This window comes from Nicotiana tabacum, chromosome 21, assembly GCF_000715075.1.
Source record: "Nicotiana tabacum cultivar K326 chromosome 21, ASM71507v2, whole genome shotgun sequence".
Lineage (NCBI taxonomy): Eukaryota > Viridiplantae > Streptophyta > Magnoliopsida > Solanales > Solanaceae > Nicotiana > Nicotiana tabacum.
The window spans coordinates 35,003,770-35,022,076 of NC_134100.1; positions in this window are offsets into that span (position 1 = coordinate 35,003,770).

Below are 18,307 nucleotides of genomic sequence, written 5' to 3' on the forward strand. Positions count from 1 at the left end.
TGTGGTCTGAGCCTGGTCTCTCACCACAGTCAGGTGTGACCAAACCACTCCTCAATCTGACTCTAGTGCTAAACATGAAGAACAGGAACCAAAAGCAATCAGTGAGGTCTCCTATGGGATGGAGAAGTCTCACATAAATCAGTCCCCCAACTGCCAACCAGTCCAAATGAATTTCATCATATGGAATGTTAGGGTGGAAACAACGCGGAGTTCAGGAGACACTGCCTTGACATGGTGCAGCTTCACAAACCACATTGCTGGTTCTGTTAGAAACTAAGATAGCTGACGATAAGAAACTGACTGAGGAGCTGCATTTCGATATGCTTATCCAGTCTCCGACCGTAGGGTTGTCAGGTGGGATTGTTATGATATGGAAAGAGGATTGTGTCACTGTTGATGAGGTATCTACTACCCCCAGGGTATCCATGCCATGGTAAAGGTACTCCCATCCCATACTCTTTGGTTATTTTCAGCAATTTATGCTAGCACCATATTAGCTGATAGGAAATTATTATGGGATAGTCTTGTTACTATCTCTAAAAGTAATACTGGGAACTGGTTTATAGGTGAAGAATTCAATGAAGTCGTAAAAGCTAGGGATAAGTTTGGGGGTAACCCCATTAACTTAAGTCGTAGCAACCTCTTTTGGAACTGCCTCAATGAATGTAGGCTAGTTGACTTAGGTTACAAAGGCAGTAAGTACACGTGGACTAACAAAAGATACAAAAATAGGAGTAGTCTAATCTTAGAAAGGATAGATAGGTGTTTTGCGAATGACTGCTGGATTTCTCAGTACCCTGATGCTAGTGTTAACCATCTCCCTAAGACCAACTCAAACCACTGCCTGTACAAATAATGCTAAAAGAGGATTCTATTAATAACTCTAACAGGCCCTTCACGTTTGAATCAATGTGGATTAGCCACCCCTCCTTCCCTAGTATCATCAATGAGGCCTTCACCAATAACTCTCCCCTAATCCAATCAGCAAACACTTTCAAAATCCTTGTGACCTAGTGGAATAGACATACCTTTGGTAAAGTCTTCCACAAAAAGAGAAGTATCCTAGCCAGAATTGCTGGGATCCAAAAATCACCCAATTACCAGTTTAGCAATTACCTGCTGAATCTGGAAAGTAACCTGACCAGAGAACTTGACTCCATCCTCAAGAACGAGGAATACTTCTAGAAACTCAAGTCAAGGGTCAGTTAGCTAACTGAAGGTGATGACAACACTAGATTGTTTCACACCTCCACCTCAATAGGAGAAGAAGGGACATGATCCTGTCGCTCAAAGAGGACAATGGGAACTGGCTCTATAACCAAGGGGACATTAAGGCCTCTATAATGGACTTCTTTAAGAGACTCTACACTTTCTCCCACACCCAAGCTCTCATTTTCACTACCAGTCATCTAGACATGACCTATATTCTCCCAGACTGTCAAAGAGACAGCTTGGATAGGCCCCTTGAGGATAGAGAAATCAAAATGTACATTTTCTCCTTTAAACTTTTCATGGCTCTTGGCCCTGATGGGCTTCACCCATTCTTTTATCAAAGGTACTGGAGCATTGTGGGGAGTTCAGTAGTTGACTTCTCCAAGTCATGTTTTGACACACTCCATGGATGAGACCATGAACCAAACTCTCCTTTGTCTCATCTCTAAGTGTCCCCAAGCTACTATTCTCAAAAACTTCAGACCAATAGGGCTTTGTAACACCATCTACAAGACCATCACTAAGATCATTGTCAATAGGATCAAGTCTCTTCTCCCTCCTATAATTGGCCCCAGCCAGGCCAAATTCCTATCCTATAGAAGGGCCTCAGACAATGCCATCATTGTCCAAGAATACATCACCCATTTTGGGAAAATGAAAAGGAAACAGGCTCATATGATTCTCAAAATTGACTTAGAAAAAACCTTTGACAGGCTGGAGTGGTCCTTCATGAGAGACACACTGCATGCTTTCAACTTCCCACGTGGGCTAACTAAGTTAATCCTATCCTACATTAGCTCATCAAACATCTCCATCCTAGTGAATGGTGGCGAAACTGACACTTTCAAGCCTTCTAGGGGGATCAAACAAGGGGACCCAATCTCCCCTGACCTTTTCATTATGTGCATGGAGATGCTCTCCAGGTCAATTGATAAAGTTGTTCAGGATAAACAATGGCTCCCTATCAGTATCAGTAGTTCTGACCCAAAAATTTCTCATCTTTTCTTTGTTGATAACATTACATTGTTTGCAAAATCAAACATTAGGAACTACAACACAATCTACTCTATCGTGCAGTTCTTCAATGAGGCTTCTGGGCAAAAAATCAACCTCACCAAGTCCAAGGTTCTCTTCTCTTCTAACATAAAGCCTGACACAATGGAATGTCTCACAAATACCCTGTCAATCCAAGCTACTACATCCTTTGGGAAGTACCTCGGGTTCCCTATGTTCCATAGGAGACCCACAAGTAGTGACTTCCAATTAATACTAGACAATATGCAATCCAAACTAGCTGGCTGAAAAACAAATTGTTTAAATATGACTGGAAGAATTATCCTTGCCAAAGCCCCCCTCAGAAGCATCCCAAGCCATGTTATGCAATACATCAAATTGCCCACCAAGACTACCAACCAAATTTATAGAACTCAGAGGAATTTTATCTGGGGCACCACTCCAAACAAGAAAAAAATGCACCTACTTAGCTGGGACAACGTCACTAGGCAGAAGTCTCATGGTGGGCTGGGTTTGCAAAAAGTTGAGTATAAGAATAAAGCCTCCCATGCTGGGTTGGCCTGGAGGATTTACCATAAAACCTCCAGTTTATGGGCCAGAGTCCTAATCTCTAAGCACTATAACTGGAATCATACCCCTAAGAAGCCCAAATCTCCAACCTTGCAATGTATTCTAAAATGTTGGGATACATGCAACAAGGCCAATAGATGTGTTGTCCACAAGGGAAACAAGGTGAGCTTCATCAATGATGCCTGGATCCCAAACCAACCAGCAATTAGGGAGATGATTAAGGGTCCTTTAACCCCCAAATGATATGCTACCAAAGTGGACACTATCTACAATTCTGGGAACTGGGATACCTCATCCATCTCCATAGAAATCCCTGAGAATATTACTAACTTAATAAAATCAACCTTCATCCCTACTCACTCTGCCAAGGAAGGCATGCTAATATGGTGGTTGACTCCAAACGGGTCTTTCACCACCAAATCATCATATACATTCCTTAGCAGAAACAATGAGAATCTGTTGAAAGAGGAGGAAGGTAACTTCAGTTGGATTTGGAGGTTAAAAGTTCCAGACAAAATCAAAAACTTCATCTGGCTGCTTGCACAAGATATGCTACCTACTGGAGCTTTCCTGCACAAAATTGGGGTTAATTGCAACCCTGAATGCTGTTTTTGCTCAATAATACCTGAAACTAGTGACCACATCTTCTTTGAATGCCCCAATGCAACCCAATTTTGGCATGAACTATTAGCCAAGGGAACTACTAAAAGCCATCAATTGAATCCCATCTTCTCATCACAACTTTGGCCAACAACCTGGAACTAGCTAAAGAAACTGTCTTTTAACAATATAATCCCCTGGGAAAACATCCTTCCCTTCTGCTTCTGGCACATCTAGCTAGCAAGAAACCACAACCTTTTCAATAATAAGAAAGATACCATCTCGCCTAACAACACCATCTCCAAATCAACAGAGTACTTTATATTAGCGCAAAAAGATGTTATCAGGAATCCATTCCATACCCGAGTTAAATGGGAGCCCCCCATGAGGGGACACTATAAACGCAACACGAATGGGGTAGCCAAGGGCAACCCAGACATTGGGGGAATTGGTGGGGTATACTGGAATCATAATGGGGATTGTATTATGGGGTATATGGAAAATATACCACACACCACCAATACCATGGCAGAACTAAAATCACTGCTAAAGGGTCTCCAAATAGCAGAACAAAATTGATAGTTTCCTCTAGACATAGCTATAGATTCAACTGAAGTAATGAAAATGCTACTCAGAAGCAATATAACTTATGATCCTATGATTTGTGATTGCAGGTTATTGATGCAAAGGATGAAAGGGGTGGTGGTGAGACACAGATTCAGGGAGCAGAATAGAGTGCCTGGCACACTGGCAAAGGAGACAACAAATTTAATTTTTTTTTAGGTAGAACTACCACGCTAGAAGTTCCTTCGATGTTTGCAAATGATGTATTTTGGGTAGATATCCTAGGAACTGAAGTAGTTAGAAATTTTTTGGCATGTAATATTAGTACAATTGAACAAAACATGGTTGTTTTATTGGAACTGGAGTACCCCCAGTTAGACAGTAATCTGCAATATAGTCTTTAGTTATATATATATAATTTTCCCTTTGACAAAAAAAGAGTATGTAAAAAGATACAATAATTAAAACTAAAGACAAGGTGAATATATTAAATTGAAAGTTGTATAGATTTATATATACCTTTAGGGAATGCCAACGGATGCGTTTGTGGATAATAAATTTGCGTCAAGAAAAATAATCGAGATCGAAAAGTATTGCAACAATCCTAGTATTTGATTTCAAACAATATGAGTATTACAATCTCTATGATTCCTCTGATTCTTCTTTCCAACAATAAATAAATTCAAGGGCCTTTGAGCTAGATCTTAAATTTGAGTTTAATTGGATTTATCCATCACGAACACTTTGATGATCGCCATGAACAGTGATAAGAACAAGTAATCTTGATCTTGAATACCTTATATTTGATTTCGTTCTTGATCTTGAACTTGATTTATTGAACTTGAACTTGATTGTGTTAGAGAAATTTGTGGCGTTTGATCCACGAGCTTTCTTTTGCTTCTTGTTATAATTTATGGTGGTCTTTTCTAAGTTATGAAGACCCCTATTTATAATTGTAGAAGAGAAGAGTTGTGATGAGAATAAAATCTTTTTGACCAATCATATTAAAGCATGACAAGGTCGCATTTGATTGAAAAGAACATGTCACTTGCACATGTGGCACAGTTTCATTGGTCTTTTAATTTGACTTGGCATGCTTTGTCATTTTGATATGTGGCATGATCATATTGACTCTGCCATTTGACTCGTCATGCCACATCATTTGACACGTGGCACCAAATTGGGTATCACGACCCAAAATTCCAACCACGGGACTGTGATGGTACCTAACATCCGCTTGCTAGGCATGCCGACACTAGCTAATCAATTATTTAATTTTTAACAGTTGAAAAGCAAATGATCAAGAACATAATTCTGAAGTACTTGTAGTATATTAACCTGAAACCAACATTGTCTAGTCTAAATCCAGAAACTGGTGTCATAAGTACATGAGTCGCTGTACTACAAACAAGGTCTGAAATAAAATACAACTGTCTGAATGAAGTAAACAGTATAAAAGATAAGAAGGGGACTTCAGGGTCTGTAGACGCCGTGCAGCTCTACCTCAAGTCTCCGAATAATGACAGTCTGAGCAAACCTTCACTAAGCACCGCTGGGACCAACACCAAAATTTACATAAGAAGTGAAGAAGTATAGTATGAGTACAACCGATCCCATTTACTCCGTAAATACCGAGCCTAACCTCGGCGACGTAGTGACGAGACTGTAACAAGGCATTCACTATAAACCTGTACGAGTATAAGTAAAAACAATAGTAGAATAGAGAAACAATGATTAGCATGAAAACCAGAACATGAAATACATAATAGAGGGCCCTAGAATATCATCTATGCTCAAATTCACAACACAACATCGATATGGAACCAATAGCAAAGAACAATAATAATATAACTTCTCTGTTGCGGTGGGCAACCCGATCCCATATACAATATCAATATCCATATCGTCGTGCAACCCGATCCTAAATATCATATCAATACCGTTGCAACGTGCAACCCGATCCCAAATATCATATCAATATCCTTTGCGGCGTGCAACCCGATCCCATATATATAGTAGTACTACAAACAACTACGACGTATCTCACAATATACGAAAAAGGAACCAATACATATAAATGCTCTAAGGCAACCCAATATGACAATACCTTGTAGGCGGATAATCTTTCGGATGTAGATCTGTGCCAACCGCTCTGAAGAATAAGATATCATCACCTGAATGAAGTGTGCGGACTTGGTCAACCGGTCCATAATAACCCAAACTGCGTTATATTTTCTCAAGGTCCATGATAAGCCTACCACAAAACCATTGTGATGCGCTCCCACTTTCACTCCGGTATCTCGAATCTCTGAGTCAACACCCAATTTTTGATGCTCGTACTTCACCTGTTGATAATTCAAACACCGAGAGACATAATCAACAATAAATTTCATCATTCTCCACCACCAATAGTGTTGATTGAAGTCATGATATATCTTCGTAACACCTGGGTGAACGGAGTAGCACGAACTATGAGCCTCCTCAAGGATCAACTCTCTCAAACCATCAACATTTGGAACACAATCCGGCCTTGAAGGTGCATAACGCCATCATCTCCAATCACCACCTCTTTGGCACCACTCCGCTGCACCGTATCCTCCAACACAAATAAGTGAGGATCATCAAACTGGCGAGCCTTGATGTGCTCCAACAATGAAGACTGTGCCACAACAAAGCAAGAACCCGACTAGGCTCCTAAACATCCAGCCTCACGAACCGATTGGCCAAATCCTGAACATCCATGGCTACTGGCCTCTTCACTCCCGGTAAATATTCCAAACTTCCCATACTCTCAGCCTTCCTACTCAATACATCGACCACTATATTGGCCTTCCCCGGATGGTATAATATGGTGATATCATAGTCCTTTACTAACTCCAACAATCTCCGCTGCCAAAAATTAAGGTCCTTCTGCTTGAACAGGTGCTGGAAACTCCGATAGTCGGTATAGACCTCACATGGAACACCGTAGAGATAGTGCCTCCAAATTTGCTGTACGTGAACAATGGATGCCAACTCCAAATCATGCACAAGGTAATTCTTCTCATGAAACTTCAATTAAAGAGGTGCGTAGGCAATCACCCTATAGTTCTCCATCCATTCCGCGCTAGGCCCAATATGCGATGCATCACAATACATAGTATCAGATCCTTAACCCGTAGGTAACACCAATACTGGGGATATAGTCAATGCAGTCTTGAGATTTTGAAAGCTTAACTCACACTCGTCAAACTATCTGAAAAGAGTACCCTTCTGGGTCAACTTGGTCAATAGGGTTGATATAGATGAAAACCCCTCTACGAACCAGCGATAATAACCCGCCAAACCAAGGAAGCTCCGAATTTCTGTAGCTGAAGTGGGTCTAGGCCAATTCTGAACTGCCTCAATCTTCTTAGGATCCACCTTGATACCCTCGGAAGACATAACATGGCCCAAAAAAGGAACCAAGTCTAACCACTCACATTTCGATAACTTAGCATATAATTGACGATCCTTCAAAGTCTGAAGTATGATCCGTAGGTACTGCTCATGCTCCTCTCGACTGTGAAAGTAAACGAAAATATCATCAATGAAGACAATCACGAAGGAATCCAAATAAGGTTTGAACACCAGGTTCATCAAATCTATAAAGGTTGCTAGTGCATTAGTCAAGCCAAATGACATCACCAAGAACTCAAGTGACCATACCGAGTCCGAAAAGCTATCTTAGGGACATCCGATGCCCTAATCCTCACCTGATGGTAGCCCGACCTCAAATCAATCTTGAAAAACACCTTTGCACCCTAAAGCTGGTCAAATAAATTATCAATCCTCGGCAACGAATACTTATTCTTGATAATGACCTTGTTCAAATGTCGATAGTCTATGCACATCCGTATCGATACGTCCTTTTTCTTCACAAACAACACCGGTGCACCCGAAGGCGAGACACTAGGTCTAATAAATTCCTTGTTAAAACAATCTTGCAACTACTCCCTCAATCCTTTCAACTCAACTAGAGTCATATGGTATGGTAGAATAGAATTAGGCTAAGTTCCCGGAACCAAGTCAATGCAAAAGTCGATATCCTTGTTAGGTGGCATGCCCGACAAATCTATAGGAAACATCTCAGGGAACTCACTTACCACCGGTACTGAATCCATAGAAGGCACCTCAGCACTAGAATCATGAAAATAGGCAAAATATGCCAAATACCTCTTCTCGACCATACGCCGAGCCTTCACATATGAAACCACCCTGCTAGTAGAGTGACCAACAGTCCCTCTCCACTCCAATCAAGGCAACCCCGGCATGGCTAACGTCATAGTCTTGACATGATAATCCAGGATAACGAGATACAGGGATAACCAATCTATACAGAGAATAACCTCAAAATTCACCATATCCAATAACAGAACATCAACCAATGTATCGTAGCCCCCAATACTTACCAAACAAGAGCGAAAGACCCGGTTCACCGCAATAGAATCCCCAAAGGGCATAGACACGTAGACATGAGTATCCAATGAATTAAACAAAATAGGATGACACATACAAATAAGTAGAACCCAGGTCAAACAAATCTGATTTATCTCTATGACAGACTGAAACAATAGTTGTGATGACTGTATCTGACAACTCCACCTCAGGTCTAGCTGGAAATGCATAACAACAAGGCTGAGCTTCACCAATCTTACCTCCACATCTCAGATGGCCTCTCACTGGCTGGCCTCTAGCTCTAGCTGCCTGACCTCCACCTCGGGCTGCCTGACCCCTGCCTCTAACTGGCTGAGCGAGCGGTGGAGCAACCAGTGCTGGAATCATGACACGAGTCCCGTGTTGTGGCACACAACTCTAAAGTGTAGGATAGTACCTCTTGATGTGACCCATACCTCCACACTCAAAATACACTTTCGGCTGACGTGGCTGCTGAATCTGGGACTGACCCTGATGGTTCGAATAACCACTATGATCACTCTGAATCGGCGGTGCACTAATGAGAGTCGAAGGTGCACCGAATGCTAGCTTCTCAGGGAGACACCCGTAAGAACCACGACTGCTTGATGCACTATGTGATACCTGAAGTGCTTACTGAATCAGCTTGATAGGATGGTCTCTACCAAATGAACCCTTGCATCCCGACAAGGCATCATTGAACCCACCTAAATGACGAGGCCTCTTCTCAGATGCCGCCTTTCTACCCTGGCCATAAAATTGCTCGGTCCGTCAAGATATCTCCACAACCCGAGTAAAAGAAATATCATCCTCGGTCTCTCTGGCCATCTATAGTCTGATGCCATAAGTAAGTCCATCTTTGAACCTCCTCACCCTCTCCCTCTCAGTAGGGATCAAGATAGCTGCATGGGGTGATAAATCCATGAATGTGGTCTCATACTGAATAACAGTCATGCTACTCTGCTGAAGGCGCTCAATCTGGCTATGTAATTCCTCTTTCTAAGTGAAGGGGATGAACATCTCCAAAAATAGTTGTGAGAACTAAGCCCAAGTGAGAGGATGTGAACCTCCTAGTCTGCCCGGAACATACTCCTGCCACCACCTATTGGTAGAGTCATATATCTGAAATACTGTGAATTTAACTTTGTTGGAATCCACTATACTCATGTTGCGCAATATCTCATGACAATGGTGTAAGAAATATTGTGGGTCTTCAGAAGGTGTACCAATAAAGCGAGGAAACAACTTGGTGAACTTGTCTAACCTCTTCAGCCCCTCGGCTGACGTTGCGGGTCCCCCGGGACTATGTAGCAATAACAGGTTGAACTGCTCCAACTGGTGGAACTGCTGAAGTCTGATACTCGTGAGCCATCTACAGAAATACACTAGCCTTACCACACTCTCCATAAGACCAACCAAGCGGACTAGGGCGTCCTGGAGCATGGGGGTAGAAATGAACCCTATCTAGGACCTGAGCTGGTCCAATTGGCGTTGTCGAAATAAGGATCTCCTTATCCTGCTCGATTTGGGGCTCGACAATAAGTGTTGTTACACGTGCTCTAGGCTGAGTTGTGCCTCTGGATCTGGCTCTACCTCAGCCCCAGCCCCTAACCCTAGTAGTGGCTATAACCTGGGGCTCCGACTCCTGATCAGCGCTGAGTGTCGTACGTGTCGACCATCTCCGAAAGATTAAGAGAAGAATGATTCAAACTTCAGCAATAGAATAAAGTTGCACGATAGAGAAAGAAAGAAAGTGAAATTTCCTAAAGCTTTATAACCTATAAAAGATAAGTACAGACGCCTCCGTACTGATCCTAAAGACTCTACTAAGCTTGCTCATAAATTGTGAGACCTAGGCAACCTAGTGCTCTGATACCAACATATCACGACCCAAAATCCCAACCACGAGGCCGTGATGGAGCATAACATCGGCCTGCTAGGCAAGACAACACTAGCTAATCAGTTATTCAATTTTTTACAGTTTAAAAGCAAATGATCAAGAATAGAAGTCTGAAATACTTGTAATATAATAATCTAAAACCAACACTTTCTAGTCTATACCCAGAAACTGGTGTCACAAGTATATGAGCCGCTAAAAGTACTACAAACAAGGTCTGAAATAAAATACACCTATCTGAATGGAATAAGCAATATAAAAGATAAGAGGGGGACTTCAAGGTCTGCAGATGCGGTGCGACTCTACCTCAAGTCTCCGGATAATGACAATCCGAGAAAACCTCCACTAAGTGCCGGCGGGACCAACACCATAATCTGTATAAGAAGTGAAGAAGTGTAGTATGAGTACCACCCCATGTACTCCGTAAGTGCCAAGCCTAACCTCGATGAAGTAGTGATGAGACTATAACAAGGCACTCACTATAAACCTATACGAGTATAAGTAAAAACAATACCAGAATAGAGAAACAATGATTAACATGAAAACCGAAATAGGAAATACATAATAGAGGGCACTAGAATATCATCTATGCTCAAATTCACAATACAATACGGATATGAAAAGAATAGCCAAGAATAATCATAATATAACTTCTCCTTTGTGGCGCGCAACCCGATTCCATATACAACATGGATATCCATTGTGGCGTGCAACCCGATCCCAAATAGCATATCAATATCGTAGCAGCATGCAACCCGATCCCAAATATCATATCAATATCCATTGCAGTGTGGAACTTGATCCCATATATATAGTAATACTACAAACAACTACGGCATATCTCGCAATGCACGAAAATGAAACCAATACGTATAAATACTTTAAGGCAACCCAATATGAAAATTCTAAGTTAAATAGAAAGCAAGTGAAGGCAAATAAACAATTAAGGGCATAGAACAAGCAAGGACGAACAATAAATAAATAAAAAGAAGTATGGATACATGGAACATGTAGCAAATAGAGACATTTAACAACAAAGACACGTGTTTAGAAAGTAAAGGCATGTAATAATTAAGGATTTGGGAAATATACGACTAGTAACACGACATAAAAGAAAGCATGATATAATTGAAATACACAATCAAGAATCCACCCCGCATGCTTAAACCCATGACAATGCATATATACTCGTCACCTTGCATATATGACGTTCCCGCACATACATCATGTAGCACATACACCAATCAAATCCTAATTCCCTCAAGTCATGGTTAAACATAATAATTACCTCTTTTCGGAATCAAATCAATAATTGACCACGACCTTTCTCTAGAACAAGCCTCCAAACAAACCGAATCTAGCCAAATATCATTCAAACAATCCAAAACAAGCTTTAAAAACTACCCACGAATGAAAAAGGTTCAATCTTTAACTAAATTAAAAAGTCAACAAAAGTAATCCCGGGCCCACGTGGTCGAAATCAGAGATCCAGACCAAATTCAGATTACCCATTCATCCCCGAGCCCAGTTATGTGATTTGTTTCAAAATCCGACCTTAATTCGAGGTCTAAATCTCAATTTTATAAAATTCTTAAATTCTACCCCAAACTCCTAATTTCTACCTTGCAATTCATAGATTTGATGAAGAAATTCTTGAAAAAGTAATTGAAATTGATTGAAAACTAGTTAAAGTTACTTACCAATGAATTTGAGAAGAAAATCATCTTCAAAAATCGCCTCTAGAGAGTTTAGGATTAAAAAATAGTATAAAATGAGCTATGTCCCGAAATTTTTCATTTTTAACGAGCTGTAGGTATCGCAATTGCGAACTCTTATTCGAATTGTGATGCCTGCAAATGCGAACAATTGTATGCAAATGCGAACAATGCCCTAGTTTCTTAGAAGTCGCATTTGCGATAAAAGTACCGCATTGCGAAGAGCCTCCAACTCACAAAAGCGATGTCTTCTTCGCATTTGCGAAGGTTGACCAGCCAAGTTCTCTGTCACATTTGCGACACCAGCATCGCAAAAGCGATTCCCACCAGGTCGCATTTGCAATTCAGTCTTTGCAAAAGCGAAGGTCACGGTCCTTTCCCAGATATCGCATTTGCAAGCCCGACTTCGCAAAAGTGAAACTTGCAATTGCGAACAGGTCATCACAATTGTGAGACCTGTAGACCTGAAGCACCAGATTCCCAACAGTTCAACATTTTTCCAAAACACATCTGAAACTCATCCGAGCCCCTCGCGCTCTAATCCGAACACCCACACAAGTGCAATAACAACATGCAAACTCGCTAGCTAATTCAAATCGTCAAAATAACATCAAATATCAAGAATCGATCATCAAAACTCAAAATTTCAACTTTGAAACTCATTTTTATAATTTTTCACATAATGCGCCGAAAAACACTTGGGTTACTCGGGACCTTAACCGAATATGCGTACAAGTCGAAAAATATCATACGAGCTTACCAGAATTGTCAAAACATCGATTCGATGTCGTTTACCAAAAACGTTGACCGTGATCAACTCTACCCTCATTTTAAGTCAAAAATCATATTTTATTTAAAATTTTGCATATAAACTTTCCGAAAAATGACACGGACCATGCACGTAAGTCATAACTCATCAAATAAAGCTACGGAAGGTCTCGGAACATAGAAAAGGAGCTAGTGCTCAAAGAGACCAATCGGGTCGTAATGTTGAGCCTCTAAGAGCATGACATCTTGGGCTTAATAAAGCGGGCTCATCATTTGTAGCCCAACTAAATGGGCTAGCCCAATGTACTAAGACTTATTTATTAATCCATATATATTGGACTTATATAATTAATTCAATTATATTAGCCCATGATATTTATTTACACTAATATATTTAAAATATAATCCAAATTATTTTATTGAATATAAATCCAATATATTTTTCATGTCTATAAATGCCCCTACTTCTACTTCAAGACTTAGAGACGAAATATAGATTTGTCGAACATGCAAGACAAGGATTGAAGTAACACGAGACATTAAATTTTGACGTCATTAACTTTGAACTTCTAAAGAAAATAACTCACTTGTAATGCTAATATAAGATCATGCTCGCTCTTTATATAAGAACAAGGTTGAGTCAGGAACTCCGAAACGTTGGTTAACATCTGACTTCAAATTTTCCAAGAATTCTTAATTAGAAAATAGCTTCTTCACATTGTAATGACTAATCTTGAATTCGTAACTTGCATTTGCATAGTCCACGTAGCATGTTCATGACTTTATTTTGCCTTTCAACTCTTGTACTAGTATGTCACAAATTGATCCACGTCAATTTGCAAGATGTCTTTACAAGTTAAGTCTTCTAGGAGACAATGATATTGAGTTCAAGTTGGAAACAAATTTTCCAGTCGCGAGTAGCTTGTCCTCCTAGCTGAATTAGAATACCAAATTCTGTTGGACTCTAACAAACTACTAGTCCCACATCGCCATTAATATTCCAATAGCCGTATCACTGAATCTATTAATATTTTTAAAGTTATTGATTTTATTTAATAAAGAAATAGTAGGTGATCCTAGTATTGTAAAGCATAAACTAAACATAAGAGTGAAGTAGTGAATTTAATAATCAAAAACCATGAATATCTACTAGAATTTCCCAAAATTCGGTGTCATAAGTGCACGAATAAACTAGTAGAATATACAAAACCTCCTATACTACTGTCTGGAGTAAGATAAACAGAAAATAAATACAATAAGAAAGAGACTCCGGTTGCTGCAGAACAGTGCAAAGGGAGCAGCAGCTCACTACTAAGTCTCCAGGTAACGCATTCGCGACATTGGGCGCATTTGCGATGTGTCTAGCTGGGTAGCCTTCACCTTCGCGATTCCTCTTGCCGTGCTCGCGAAGAGGAAACTGAGGGCATAAGCAAAACTGTGCTTCATGATCGCGAGGCTTTATCCATGATAGCGAAGGGTAACACTGGGCAGAACATTATTTTTAATACGGGGCTTAAGCTTATTTTCCCCATTTTGCTTTTGGCTTGGGCGATTTTGTAGCTCTTTGGAGGGGGATTTTCATCAAGCATTATAAGGTAAGTGATTTCTACCCGAGTTAAATACATGGATTATGGGTAAATGTTAACATAGAAATTTGTAGAATTATGAGATTTTGTTGAAAAACCTAGGGTTTAGTAAAATTAAGATTTGACCACGAAATTGAGTATGGAATTGAGAACAAATTATATGTTTGAGTTCGTAAGGTCATGGGTAATATTTTATCTTTGAAAATTTTTAAAATCCAAGCACGTAAGCCCGGGGTTGACTTTTATGGGCTTTCCGAGTTGAGTTAGGAACTTTCTCTAATAGTTAAATTATGAACTATTGAGCATATATTGATTGATTTATGTGTCATTTGATTAGTTTCGGGCTGCTCGACATTGTTTTGAGGCGAGTAGTGAGGTTTTAGAGCAGAGTAAAGGGCTTGGAGCAAGGTAAGTCACTTGCCTAATCTTGTAAGTGGAAAATTATCCCCGTAGGTATTCTAATTGTTGTGTGTTACTTGTGATGGGTGCTACATACTTATGAGGTGACGAGAGTCCATACGTAGTTAAAATCACGTTTATGTCCGAGTAGACTTAGGACTTTACCATGCCTTATTTGTATTACTTGAACTAATCTTGTTAGTTTAATTACTTAAATTCATAATTGAGATTGGATTAGAAGTTATGTTAGACCGAGCCTCTTTACCTTGAGTTTTGGCAGGATACATGATTGTCGATAAACATCATGCTTTCTTTATGTTCCTATCCTTGTGTTGTATTTATATGATCCGTCTTTCGAAAAGTTCCTCTATTCATGTGGATCGTGTTGTACGCCTCGGCAATGCTATAAAATAGAATTATGGATCGGACCGTATGATCTCGGCAATATATTTAAGATGCATCTATGGATTGGACCGTACGACCTTAGCAGTGTACAGTATTATTATGGATCGGGATATACACTATTTGAGGATTTTATATTATTATTATTATGTTGAAATATCATATTAGTTACAGTTACTTATTTCATCTCTACTTATTTTGAATTATGTCCGTCTATGTTTCATGTACTTTAATTATTGGACCACTAGTAAGTGTCGATGTCGACCCCTCGTTACTACTTCTTCGAGGTTAGACTAGATACTTACTCAGTACGCGTTGAGTTACATACTCATACTATACTTTTGCACTAACTGTGCAGGTACTAAGGCAGGCACTTCAGGCGGTCAGACGGGCATGCATACGCACTATCTATAGACTTAGTGGTGAGTTGCTCTCCATGCTCCGATCTGCAGCACTCGTAGTTTCCTTGTTGTTATATTTATCATTTCAATCTATTTTATTTCAGATAGTAGCTATAGTGGTTTGTATATTGTACTAGATTGCTCGTGCACTTGTGACATTGATTTTTGAAAATATCTAGTAGGTGATTATGGTTTCACCTAATATTATCATCATTTCATTTTATGTTTCATATATACCTTATGGCTTAGTGAGAACGTAAGTATGTATCTATGGTTTCTTCACTTAATTTCATTTTTACTTATGAAACACATGATTTTATGAGTATAAGAACGAATAATTAAGTTGATGGTTCACCGTTGGCTTGCCTAACGGAGACGCTGGGCGCCATCACGGCCTATGGTGGAAAATGGGTCGTGACAAATGTAATGACCCGACCGGTAATTTTGAGCTCTAGTACGCTGTTCGGTGGTTTGAGACATTGATTAGCTTCACTTCATGTATTATGATTTGTACATGTGGTCGGTTTCGATTTTCGGGAACTTCGGAGTTCATTTGGAAGGATAATTCTCAATTTAGAAGCTTTAAGTTGGAAGAGTTGACCAAGGTTTGAATTTTGAGTAAACAACCTCGGAATCGGGATTTGAAGGTTCCAATAGGTTTGTCTGATGATTCTGGACTTGGGCTTATGTTCGGGTTGACTATTGAATGGTCTGGGAGTGTTTCGGTGCCTGATGTGGAAAGTTGGCATTTTGAAGGTTTTAGAATTTCCTAAGTTTGATTTGAAGTGGACTTTGGTGTTCTCGATTTCTGTTTGGGATTCCGAGCTTTGGAATAGGTTTGTATTGTGACTTGTGACTTGTACGTAAAATTTGGCGTCATTCCGGAATGTCTAAGTGGGATTCGGACGTGTTCGGCGAAGGATGAAGGCTTGAAAGTAAAGAGAGTTTAAGAAATTGAGTTTGATTTTTAATTCTTGGTTTCGATATTGTAATTATTATTTCAAGCCTTTGAACAATTTTACATAGGGTATATAAATTTGTTAGAATGATTGGATTGGGTTCCTCAGACCTCGGGTGAGTTTTGGGGTGGTTTCGGACTACTTTTAGGCCCTTTTGAACTACTGATATCTGATGCCAAGGGTGTGATTCACGATCGCGAAAAGAAAATTGAATTCCAAGCTTTGTGAATCGCGATCGTGGAAGGAAAGTCGCGATCGCGTAGATGGAATTTTTGTTGTCAGCGATCTGACTTTAGGAGCTTATATCGTGCAATCTATAGCAAATTTGGGGATGATTTAAAAATGAGAGTTGTATACCTTTGAATCTAGTTTTCAAAAATGAAACCGTTTGTCATTTGGAATTTCGTACTAAAAGCTATGACTATTACACCGAAGGGTATCTGTGAAGAAGAAAACACCATTTGCACATCGCGATCACGAGATTATGGCCGCGATCGCGATAAAGAAAGTGATGCTGGAACATTTGTTAACCGTGATCGCGAAGAAGGAGGCCTGATAGGTGTATTTAACATATAATTTTGGGATATTGAGCTCATTTCTTTACTATTAAGTTCTTGGAGCACATGTGGGGCGATTTGGGCTGATTCTTGAAGACCATTCGTATATCATAAGGTAAGTTATTCGTACTTGTTTCGAGTTAAATACATGGATTATATATAGATTTTACACGAAATTTGATAGAAATTGTAGAATTTTTGAAAGAAACCCTAGAAATGGTATTTTTGGATTTTGACTACGAAATTAGACATGGAATTAGGAATAAATTATATATTTGAATTCATGATGCTATGGGTAATGTTTATCTTAAAAAAAATTCCGAATCCGGGCAAGGTGGGCCTAGTTGACTTAGTTGACTTTTCAAGCGGAGTTGGAAATTGTTATAAATTGATTAATTTTGAGTATTGGAGTATATGTTTATTTGTTTGCACGTTGTTTGACTAGTTTTGGATCAATGGGCATCGTCTTGAGGTGTTAGAGAGGCGTTGGAGCCGGTTATGGGACTTCAGAGCGAGGTAAGTTTCCTGTCTAACCTTATGAGGGGAAATTTACCCTGTAGGTATTATATTTGCTATGTGCTACATGTTGTGGGGGCTACGCATGTATGAGGTGACAAGTGTCCGTGCGTATGCTAGAATTCATGATTAGGATTGGATAGACATAGACTCACGCCAAGCTTTAATTATAATTTTTCAGTTATTCTGGCCTGCTTAATTGCTTTAATACACATTTTGCGTGAGGCTAGACTTGCGTAAAGTATCGGATTTATGATTCGTGATGTATGGAGAGCTAATTGATTAGCAGTAGAGATTTCACTTCCTTTTACGGATATCTCCCGTGCTGTATGTATTTGTCCAGATGTTTTCTTGAATTTCACAACTCACACGTATATTCGTGAGTGGGGCTAGTGACCTGTTAAGTCTTCATTATTCCTAAGGTATCGGGCTGATTGCCTCAGCAGTATCATTATGGGATTGGGCCATTCGCCTCAGTAGTATTATGAGATGCATCTATGGTTCGTGTCAGTCGACCCTCGGCAATGTACACAATTATGGGATCGGTCTGAATGCTTCAACGGTACTATTATGGGTTCGGGCCATACGCCACGGCAGGAATTCGTGCCTTTACTCTTATGGGATCGGGTCGCTCACCTCGGCATAATTGACAAGCGCAAAACACACAATTAAATATGCTCGCTAGTCGAATATAGTATAATATAATATCGTAT